This window comes from Abramis brama (assembly GCF_963993115.1).
Source record: "Abramis brama genome assembly, chromosome: 2".
Lineage (NCBI taxonomy): Eukaryota > Metazoa > Chordata > Actinopteri > Cypriniformes > Leuciscidae > Abramis > Abramis brama.
In genome coordinates this window covers 14,038,278-14,051,111 of record NC_139964.1, presented here as the reverse complement: position 1 = coordinate 14,051,111, position 12,834 = coordinate 14,038,278, and positions in this window count along the sequence as shown.

The window sequence follows — 12,834 nt, the reverse complement described above, 5'->3', positions numbered from 1 at the left end:
CACAGTCACATTAAATCAGATGAAGAGAAAAGAAGACATTAAATCTGTGAAGATCTCAGCAGAGGAGGATTAACCCTCTGAGGTCTGAGCTGTTTTCTGGGCCCTGGAGGTGTTCTGACATGCTCTGACATTTCTGGTTATTTCTGTTACTTGTGACATTTTCATGGCTAAAGTCTGATTACACTGTATTCAGCACAAACTCTGCTACAATAATATATCAGCAGCATGTATGTAAAAGTTTGTAGTTTTGAGATAATGACATTTATGCATGGTTTGTGAAAATACAAAAAAAAATTCTCACTGAAATAAGGCCATGAAACCCATACTGATTATTTCTTCACAAGACTTTTGAAAATTGTATCACGTAGCCTAGAATATTTGCTCTAAAACTATGTGAAAATCACCCTGATTGCTCATTCAGATAAGACAATATATTGATTTAAAAAATTTACGACGTGTTTTGTGTGAAAAAGCCTTATGCGAGAGCTCATTAATATGTAAGCTTTTCTCACCTGAGAAAGACAAAGACCCTCCCCTAACGGCCCTATTAGGAGCTATCAGGCCCTGTCATTCTGAGCAACCTTGCACAATACTGTAAATGAGGAGATTTAAAAAAAGAATGGCTTTTAAATTGTTTGGATTTATTTACAACACAACATAGTCCAAAGATACACACAGCAAATGCCAAAAAAGCTCTTATTGAAAACAATGATCCAAAGACAGAGACCTTTGTGCCATTCCTAAAAACATTGTACATACCTTTCATTTCCAAGGTGTTTGATTTTCACTTTACCATGTTCATGTTCACTGAAGTCCTCAGTGGCATCTGGGCCCTGAAAAAAAAAAGTGAACATACTGACATCAAGAGAAAGGCCTGCACGATTTTGGGAATACATTTTAGATTTTTCTGGTTAAAATTGCTTTTTAAAATTCACAGAATACACACACACACACACAAATGTTTCCAACAATATATAATATAATGAACAGTGAACACCAGGTTTGTTGTGCCTTGTAGGCATAAGCTATGCGCAGTGCTGGATAAAATATGATACATTCAAACGTGATCACGATCCAAAATATGATACATTCAAACGCGATCGCGCTGCAAAATATGATACATTCAAACGCGATCGCGCTGCAAAATATGATACATTCAAACGCGATCACGATCCAAAATATGATACATTCAAACGCGATCGCGCTCAAATATAAAACATTATGGTTACCATATATGGGATTAATATCCTGCCATGATTCAAAACTGAAAATAAAGTTCTGAAAGGTTGAAACTAAGTGTTCAAAAACTCAAAATCTTATAAAAAAAGTTTTGCAAGATCGAAAAATAAGTTTTGCAAGCTTGCAAAATGTAAAAAAAATAAAAAATATCTCTGCAAACATTATGTTGTTTTTGAGATTTCCTTCTTCAGAACTGCAAAAAAACTGCAAAAAAAATGTACGATGTTGCGCAAACAATTTTCAAATTTGTTTCAAATTTGTCAGTGTTCTCCCACTGTATTAGTTTGTTTTCCAGGTTTGAAACCTTGTAAATGGTGATCTGAAAACTGGTGTGCGAATGTGTGAAAAAAAGTTTTGAAACTCTGAAAATAGAGTTTTGCAGGCTTGCAAAGTGGTAAAAAAAATTAAATCTCTGCAAACATAATATTGTGTTTGAGTTTTCCTTCTTCAGAAGTGCAACACTCTTTTTTTACGGTGTTGTGCAATCATTTTTTCAGAGTTTCGAATTTGTCACTGTTCTCCCAGTGTATAGTTTGTTTTCCAGATTTGAAACCTTGTAAATGGTGATCTGAAAACTGGTGTGCGAATAGGTGAAAAAAAGTTTTGAAACTCTGAAAACTGAGGTTCGAAAGGGCGCAACTTATTACATTACATTACATTTGCACTCCTATTGCAGACTATTTTTTCAGAGCTGAGTTTACAACACCCACTTTGCGGAGATACGCCCACACAGTTGCGAGCTTGCGACTCACGTGATTTGTGGCAGCGTTGTCACGCAGCTCTGCTCTGAAACTCTGAAACTCAGACTGAGCGAAAATGAAGCTTCGCAACTTCGCAACTTAAAAAAAAGCCTGGAGGGAGGGCCTTCTGCTATTGGCCAATGCTTTGCTGTCTGCTGACGTACAGTCCAATCACAAGTCGTATTTACTGGAAAGGTGGGATTGACCGACTGCTCCGCCAATGACGAAATTCTCACTCTCGAAATTCTCATGCTCACTCGCCTCACACAAGTGCTGAGTCCCAATTCGCATACTATCCGTCCTAAATAGTATGCGAAACTAGAATTAGTACGTCCCAAATCGTAGTATGTTGAAAAGAGTATTCCAAAGATACCCGGATGGTCTACTATTTCCGGTTAGAATTCGAAGTGCAGATCAATGCACACTCTAACGGCTAATATTGCCCACAACCCATTGCGTGCGTGCGGGAGGAGCTTTGCGGTGATGGTGGTGATGTAAACCTGGCAGTCGGATGCACCAGCGGAGATGCGCCCTCAGTTTTTAAGTGTAAGAATTCAAATGTTAAACCCTAATAAAAGTTATATTTTATTGTCTCGTAATATTAATGGGTTTATGTTGTGCCAAAATAAGTACTGTGTTTATCTTGTAGGGTCCGATGAAGATACTGAGCGCCTCATTGCAGGCTACAAAACAATAAATAAAAAGGCTCTAGTAGTGTCATGCAAGTGTCTTTTTTTATGTATTTATTTTGATGTTTCTGTCTTACTTATTTGTAGTAATACTGTGTCTGTACAAATGTTAACTTTATCAGTCCAACCAAAGAAACATCGTTACTACACTTTTACTATAGTAAAAGCATGGTTCATTTTCATCGGGGTATTTTTAAGTATTATACATAAGTATAAGATTAAGTATAAAATACGTTAAACAATAGTTACACTTTAAACTTTAAATATTTTAACGAAAATAAGTAGCTTTCGTTACACACATTTGCACATGGACGTCAGAACCAGCCGCCTCACAAACGACAGTCTGGTTGATCTACGACGACGGCGCCCTGCTTCACTCCTCAATTTGGAAAAACACATTGTAAATGTATTGTGGAAAAAAGTTGGGAATAGTAATTATATTGGACATGTAAGAATGAATGAAATGTAAAATGTTTTGTTAACAGTCGAGGTGTGTGCATAACTAGGCAACCACGTTCAAGTTCACGTCATCGAAGTATGTCCCAGAACGTGCATACTCTTTTGCTACACACTCAAAAGTATGTACTTTTTCCTCACAAAAAAAGTACATACTTTTAGGTCGCAGTATAAGTAGGCGAATTGGGACTCAGCATTGGTCTATGCTCACACAGCGAGCGACTTACTTTCCTCAGCTGGCGACTCACTTTCCTCAGCTGGCGACTCACTCTCCTCACACAGCGAGCGACTTACTTTCCTCAGCTGGCGACTCACTCTCCTCACACAGCGAGCGACTTACTTTCCTCAGCTGGCGACTCACTCTCCTCACACAGCGAGCGACTCACTTTCCTCAGCTGGCAAATCATTCTCCTCACACAGCGAGCGACTCAGTCATGTACATTGGCCTAATATTATAATAAAATCTCAAGTACTGTATTGGTGCAATAACTAACTTCAGTAAACTGTTCAATTCCCACTAAGCAAAATGATGTCCAAAACACGTCTTTTCAACGTCTTTGTCACAAAAGTCAGACGTTGAAATGACGTCCACTGAGGAGCCAGAATGAAAGTTTTTATGACGTCTTTTTTTGACGTGTTCTGCACGTCTGATATAGATGTTCATCGAACCTTCGTACAAGGTTAAAACTAGTTCAGATGTGGCCATTGTGGATATTTTCAGCATCATTTATGGTCTCATTTAGACATAATTACTTTGACTATTGCTGTTAGATGCTCTTAGTGAGAATTAACAGAGGTTTAGACGTTGATATTTGTTTAATTTGAAGTGTCACCATTGTGGTGATCAGTGTTTGCTTTAGTTGGGCTCTTGGTCCCCTTTGTTTTTACTTTAAGTTTTCTTAGGCTGCTGTAACAGTGTGTTTGTGTAACACAATTGTTGTGGCAAAGAAAGCCTAGAACAAGTATGAGGTGTTATCAGCTCAATGTTGATGATGACATAATCATCACAAAATGGGCATCTAATATTGTGTTTAAAGTTTTGTGTTTATATTTGGCGTTTATAACCACCAACCTTGTGGAACTGCATTATTGGTGCCAAAAGCATTAAAATTATCACTTATTTGAAGGTGTATAAAAAGCATGTGCACATGATGTTTTGAGCAAATGTATCATATAGTCACACACAGACATCAAGATTTTGCATATGATTCACAACAGTGGTGACAATAAAAATAAAAATAAAAAAAAGCTTAATGCTGCAATGCATGATGGGTAGCTTTCATAGTACAAAACTCATCCTTAATTCCCAAGCTTTTTTGTTTTGATTGTCACCGTTGTTGTGATTCATATCCAAAATCTTGATGTCTGTGTGTGACTATGTGATACACTTGCTTAAAACATCATGTGCACATTCTTTTTATACACCTTCAAATAAGTGATCATTTTAATGCTTTAGGCACCAATACTGCAGTCCCACAAGGTTGGTGGTTATGAATGCCAAAGCATCTGACAATATTAGATGCTTGTTTTGTAATGATTTCATGATCATCAATAAGCTGAAAACAGCTGATCTTACTTATTATTGGCTTTCTCTGCCACAACAATTGTGTTTTACAAATACACAGTTAAAGCAGTCAAATAAAAGTTAAAGTAAAAGGAACGGGGACCAAGAGCCCAACTAAAGCAAACACTGATCACCACAATGGTGACACTTCAAATTTAAACAAATATCAACATCTAAACCTCTGTTAATTCTCACTAAGATCATCTGACAGCAATAGTCAAAGTAATTATGTCTAAATAAGACCATAAATGATGCTGAAAATATGTCCACAATGGCCACATCTGAACTAGTTTTAACCTTGTACGAAGGTTCGATGAACGTCTATATCAGACGTGCAGAACACGTCAAAATAAGACGTCATAAAAACTTTCATTCTGGCTCCTCAGTGGACGTCATTTCAACGTCCGACTTTTGTGACAAAAACGTTGAAAAGACGTGTTTTGGACATCATTTTGCTTAGTGGGTTGTTGTGTTGTAAAAGTCATTTATTCTGAACCAATAATCTTAAATTGATTCTCATTGCATTTTTTTTTAACATTTATAAAGGCAATTTCCCCCTAACTGTCATCTTTCAAGTCAAATTCTATACATTTTAAGTCACTATATTAGCCTACTTTTACCAATCAAATTGACTAGTATCAACAAAAAAAATTGTTCCCACTGCAGAGAAAACAGAATCTGCATCAGAGGTGGCATTTATAAAAAGTTTAATATGCAAAACAAGCATAAAAAAAAAAAAATAATCAAATATTCAACATGAATGCATGGGGCAAAAATATAAAAATATTTAGTGTATATTATGTGTATTTTATGTTTGTTTAAGGACTGCTGCTGGCCAATAAAAAAGCCAACAAAACTTATGAATACAATTGTAGTTAAAAAACAAATAATAATCATAAAACATAATGGGGCATTCATGTTGAATATTCTTTTGAATGGTGTTATCAAATAATAATCTGTTATAATCTGATTGTAATTTATAGGCCTACACAGCAAAAAGTCCAGTGTTAAATTAACTCTCCTGGGAGTTTATATGGCTCCAGAGTCAGTGTTAAAATATGAGTGTTAAATTAACACTCAAGAGTGTTAAAGTTAATGAGCTCATTAAGTGATTAATTGAGTGATGATTGAGCATTATTGAAGACACCTGATGTTAGTGTGGCGATGGAGCGGTATTACAGGTAGAAAGAATTTCGACTACGCCACCTGGGGAATTTCGCCCCAGGAAATATGGACAACACTCAGATTATCATCATTAGGTCACTCAGGTTCACTTTCTCTAGTAAAGGTAGGCAGAGACATGGGTATCAAAAATACAAAAGATTTATTACAATTTAATTTATAGCAAAAAGACAAATCACATTAAAAGGCAACCATTTCCTAAAATAACATCTGGAACTAAGAAGAATATACTGACACAAGGTCAACAAACGACATATACACAAAACATTAATACAGTTGACAAAAAAACCCCCCGAAAAGACACAAATCGACAGGGCTGAGGTACACCACGGGAGACGCAGTCACTAAGTTTAATTTACCAAAGCACACTCACACACACCATAGTGCACTCAGGTCACACCATCAAGCACTTCAACAGTGTCACACGGCAAACACTCGAAGAAACACCACCACCAGAAGAGACCCTCTACCCGTGGGACCCCAGCTCCTGAAAAGAAATAAGAAAATGAATGCACAAACTTCAAAATAATAATAATTACAACAAACCACAATTAGAAATTGTCCCAGTATAAGCAAACAAATGATGGTAATAATTTAATAAACACTCACAATTGGTACACAAAGATCTAAACAAACAGCAACACACTCAATTTCCATCACGGGTTCGCAAAGAGCCACGGACGGTTTTGTGCACTGGTTACAGATCCTAATGAGTGTTAGTTCCACGTGTAGCAAATGGTAATATTACACCCTCAATAAATAAAACCAAACCAGACAGCAGCAAGAGTAAACGCCACAGGTGTGACCGGAAAGCGGCAATCCCTTCTCTTTGCAGAAATATATGATGTTCTTGTAATATGGCAGCAAGGAATCGACAAGATTACAATGGCTATTTATTGCATCAGTAGAGAAAATGATCGCCCGGACGAGAGGGAAAATCCAAAAGAAGATGATCTAACCACCCATGGTGTTTATCCTTTCGTCGCACAGACGCTCTGAATTTGTGCACTCAGCTGGAGCACAGAGACACTGATTGTAAAGCAAGCACACGAATGCACCCACTAAGACAATGCCACGGACAAGGCAGAGAGAAAAGACAGGCTACAGCCACTGTCAACAACGAATCAGGAGGCGGAGTCGGACGTGACGCATGCCAGGCTACAGCCAACCAGCTCTTAAATAGGGTGGATTATCTGCTGATAGGTGCTTACTAATGTCAATCATCTCATTCATTCGGTTACATTAGCAAGCAGAATCACTGAAGGAGAAAATCAAATTTTTTAATAAACCGTTATGGTGATAAGTGTTTGCTTTAGTTGGGCTCTTGATTCATAAACTGTAAACATTAGATTATCTTTGGCTGTTGCATCTAAGTTATAACTGCCAGATGAACAAAGAGAAAGTTGATCAGGTTTTGTTGGTTATGTTTTGACATAATCATACTTTCACCTGAATCACTGATCTCATTTAGAGTCTAATCTCTGACTTAAATGTATATTGTTGATTACAGCATCACTGTGATTCTACAGCAGAAGATCTTTTTTTCTAACTAGTCTAAACGATTTCTTAAAAGTTGTTCTGATAAAACAAAATCTTTCTTTAAGGCACACACAGACATCAAGAATCAGTGTATGAATCTCAACTATGGTGACAAACAGAATATTCAATTAGGAAAAGGAAATTAGTAAGACAATTCAGATCATAATTTATTCATACCGCAATGCATGATGGGAGCCATGAATGAGTTTTGATTGGTGGCACCCAGAATGCACTGCAACATGCTTTATTATTGTCACCATTGTTGAGAATCACAGGCTGATTATTGATGTCAGTGTGTCTAATTAAAGCAATTTTCTAGGTATTTTTATCAGAACAATTTTTAAGAAATATATTGCATTATATTGATAATGATAAAAATCATTTGCTGTAGAAACACAGGCTCTGTAATGAGAGTTGATATTCAGGTGAAATTATGATTATCAAATCATAACCAACACCACCTGATCACCTTTTCTCTTTGTTCATCTGAGAGTTATAACTCAGATACAAAGGCCAAACAAAGTTTAAAGTTAATGCTTTATGGGTCAAGAGCCCAACTAAATCAAACACTGATCTCCATAACGGTGTCTTAAAAAAAATAGATTTTCTCCTTCAGTGATTCTGCTTGTTAACATCAGGTGTCTTCAATATTGGTCAATTATTACTCAATTAATCACTTAATGAGCTCGTTACCTTTAACACTCTTGAGTGTTAATTTAACACTCATATTTTAACACTGACTCTGGAGCCATATAAACTCCCAGGAGAGTTAATTTAACACTGGACTTTTTGCTGTGTACAGTTAACTAATGTGATCTTTACAAAAACATAATGGTGTATGTAACTTTGAAATGCGTTTTACCTATTTTGATACCAATGTGAATCAGCAAAAATGGAAACGTCACTTTTTCAGAATATTCTATTTTAAAGATAATTTATAAAATAAACTTTTTAAAAAGCCGTGCATCCTGTTAGCGTATCCTGTGCGCTTTCGTCATTGGCGGAGCAGGCGGTCAATCCCACCTTTCCAGTAAATACGACTTGTGATTGGACTGTACGTCAGCAGACAGCAAAGCATTGGCCAAGAGCAGAAGGCCCTCCCTCCAGGCTTTTTTTAAGTTGCGAAGTTGCGAAGCTTCATTTTCGCTCAGTCTGAAGGCTTGTTCGACTTCATGCAGCTCTGCGCAGACCGATCGGCGGCTGACTTGAAGCAGTGCATGCCGGTTAGAAATTTTGTCCGACTTGATGCAGCGCCGACGCCACGTGACTGTGACGTATGCCATCAAAGTACCGCGAGGGCAATTCGAGAGTAGCCGGAGAACTCAGCCAGCGCAGCTTCTCAAGAGCGGCTGCATTGGGCTGCACGAGGGCGGATGACGACACAGCTGTTCCACGATTGGCCGGATTCACTGCATGACAACGATCACGTGTGTTTCGTGTTTATTCGAACACCTTTAGTTCTTCTAAAGCTCTCAAATCAGTTTATTATAACAGTAAACACTCTTTTCATGTCGTTGTCATGTTATATTGTGTCATGTTTATCAAATAAAACAGATTAAAAAACGTAGACTCCACTTCATTTATAACAGCTTATGTTGAACTTTATTCTTGTTCAAACAGACGCTGTATGAAGCAGTAGCCTAAATAAAGTATTGAATAAAAATGTATCTGAAAAATCTGTGTATTATTTGTCAAATATTGCATTTATTTCACTTCAGCTGTGGTAAAGTATGCAAATACCACGTGAGCAGTCACTACGGGAACCAGAAAGTGTCCGACTTCACGTCTCCGTTTGCAGCTCCTCCCCGCCTGCACGCGGCTACTCTCGCCGATCGGTTGCATCCAGCCGCAGCCGATGTCGAACACACCTTGAGTTTCAGAGTTTCAGAGCAGAGCTGCGTGACAACGCTGCCACAAATCACGTGAGTCGCAAGCTCGCAACTGTGAGGGCGTATCTCCGCAAAGTGGGTGTTGTAAACTCAGCTCTGAAAAAATAGTCTGCAATAGGAGTGCAAATGTAATGTAATGTAATAAGTTGCGCCCTTTCGAACCTCAGTTTTCAGAGTTTCAAAACTTTTTTTCACCTATTCGCACACCAGTTTTCAGATCACCATTTACAAGGTTTCAAATCTGGAAAACAAACTATACACTGGGAGAACAGTGACAAATTCGAAACTCTGAAAAAATGATTGCACAACACCGTAAAAAAAGAGTGTTGCACTTCTGAAGAAGGAAAACTCAAACACAATATTATGTTTGCAGAGATTTAATTTTTTTTACCACTTTGCAAGCCTGCAAAACTCTGTTTTCAGAGTTTCAAAACTTTTTTTCACACATTCGCACACCAGTTTTCAGATCACCATTTACAAGGTTTCAAACCTGGAAAACAAACTAATACAGTGGGAGAACACTGACAAATTTGAAACTCTGAAAAATTGTTTGCGCAACATCGTAAAAAAATGTTGCAGTTCTGAAGAAGGAAATCTCAAAAACAACATAATGTTTGCAGAGATATTTTTTATTTTTTTTACATTTTGCAAGCTTGCAAAACTTATTTTTCGATCTTGCAAAACTTTTTTTTGTAAGATTTTGAGTTTTCGAACACTTAGTTTCAACCTTTCAGAACTTTATTTTCAGTTTTGAATCATGGCAGGATATTAATCCCATAACCATATACATATCTACGTTTGAGCAGATATCCACAAACACAGTAACAGTAAACACGGGTCTAAATATTATAATATTCACCATATATCTAGCAACAGTTCAACTGCAATGTGAAATTTATGCAACAATAGCAAACTAATATGTAAGTATCTTTCTTTATCTTTCTTGTCTTCAAATCGGGTTCTTCTTCTTCTGATGTAAATCCAATGTAAGCTCAGGCACGTCTTTCAAACTCGACGAAAAGTGAAGTGAAGTGTTTTGTTGTTGAGGTAATGAGCGCGATCGCGTTCCATGTGGAGATTTGCATGTGAATATCTTTTGCGCGAGTAGGCGTGGTAAATTAAAAAATAATTAGGAAGCGTTTGAGAAGCTGGACATCTTGTTGGTTTTATACAAATTACTTAAACAGAGAATATTTGTTTTCGTTTTGAATCCGATCATTTAAAAGTACACACTTAAATGTTTATAAAGGTGTATGGCTCATAAATGTGTGACAAGTATTCGCTGAGTTTTGTTTCAGTTTATAGACGTGCTCAAGAAAAAAAAGTTCACCGCGACGGAGAGGCAGAACGCACACCCTGTCTATTTTCTTTATTTTACAAAAGCACAATGTTTTGATTTGATTGTAAGTGGACACACACAAAAGTAGAAATATCACAGATTCTTTTTTTATATTTCTTTTTTCTGTATGACCATAAATGACGAAGAAATTTAAGTTTATAGTGCTACAGTGTGGAGAAAATCCAGCAAAACGCGCCCGCGCGTTTGTCGACCTCAGAGGGTTAAACAACTCCACAAACAGCATTACCAGCTTCACTTATTACTAACCAGACTGACTTTATTTCTGTCATATGTCTGTGAACAGAGGTTTAGATGTTGATGTTTTAAAATATTTGGCCACCATTATGGTGATCGGTGTTTCCTTTAGTTGGGCAGTTTGAATCGTGGCATTTTAAGTACAATTTTGGTCTTTTGTAACAGTATTTATCAAAGTACATAATTTGTTACAAAGAATGCCAAAAACAAAGTTGTTCAGGTGGTGTAGTTTTCATTATTATAAAGTAGAGTGAGTTTATAATAATGAGTTTATAATAATTATTGAGTTTATAATAATTACCCTAATCATAAGTTGTCATTTGTTATTAAAAAATAGCTTACACCTTTCTTGATACAGAGCAGACATTTTTATTTTTATATACATTGCTGAATTTTTTTGGAAAATTATTATTTTCTTTTATTTAGATTTTTTTTAGGAACAAACAGACATCAAGAAGCAGCTTATGAATCTCAACAATGGTGACATGCTTCATGCTGCAATGCATGCTGGGAGCCAAGCGTTTTATACTATGGTGCCTCCCAGAATGCATTGCGGCATAAAAAGCATGTCACCATTGTTGAGATTCATATGTGGATTCTTGATGTCTGTGTGTTTGTCCAAAGATATACTTTCCCAATAATTAAAAAAAAAGAATTAAAAAAAAAAGCTTGATGCCTGATCTGAAGAAAGAAGTCAATGTTAATACAAATATATATTAATAACAAATAACCACTTTCAGTCAATGATAAAATTTGTAAACTTTATGATGTTGAAAACTATAGGTCTATCACCTGACTGTCTTTGATTCTGGCTTTCCTTGCAACAAATTATGTGTTTTAGTAAACACGGTTACAAAGACCATAAACTCCCATAAGAAGTCAAGAGTCAAATTGCGCAACTAAATGCAACACTGTTCACCATAATGGTGATTTTTTAATGGTGATTTTAAAACATCAACATCTAAACCTCTGTTAATTCTCAAACAGAACTGTAGACGTCTGACAGAAATAAAGTCAGTCTGGTTAGTAATAAGTGAAGCTGGTAATGCTGTTTGTGGAGTTGTTTAATCCTCCTCTGCTGAGATCTTCACAGATTTAATCTCTTCGTTTTATATTTAGTTGATTTAATCTAAGGCTGTGACTAAAAGTCTGTTGTAGTTCTTGTGTTTCTCTTTCCTTCAGTGATTCTGCTTGTTAACTGCAGGTGTTCATCACTAATGCTCAGTCATCACTCAATTAATCACTTAATTATCTCATTAACTTTAACACTCTGTAGAGTGGGACCATATTTGCTCTGAGCAGTGTTGATTTAACACTGGGGATTTTGCTGTGTAGAAAGAAAGAAAGAAAGAAAGAAAGAAAGAAAGAAAGAAAGAAAGAAAGAAATGAATGAATGAATGAATGAATGAATGAATGAATGAATGAATGAATGAATGAATGAATGAATAAATAAATATGTGGATGGATGGATGGGGCATTAACATGTAATTTCATTCCCTTATATAAAATAATCAGGCACCACTATGATGGATGGATGGAGTAACATTGAGGATGGCCAGACTTTATCTCCACTGTCCTGAAGAGGGAGCAGTTTTTCAGATCATACTTCTGACACTGTGTTTGTGTTTATCCATGTGCATTAGGGAAGTGTAACTCTATAAACACACACACACACACACACACACACACACAATATCTATCTAGTATGTAGTGTGAGAACAGGTAGTGGGAGTCGATGTTCAAGTGGACAGTCATGAGAACCGTCTCCTCCATCAGTTTCTCAGGTATGATATCTGTCATAACACTAAATCAGTAAGAATTGCACTTTTTACTCTTCAGTGTCATTGATAAACACCACAATTCAGCCTAATAACTCTGAATCTGCCTCTGTCAGCAGTGCTTGTTCTGTCAGCGCTGTGGCTGATGAACAACTCACTGGCTC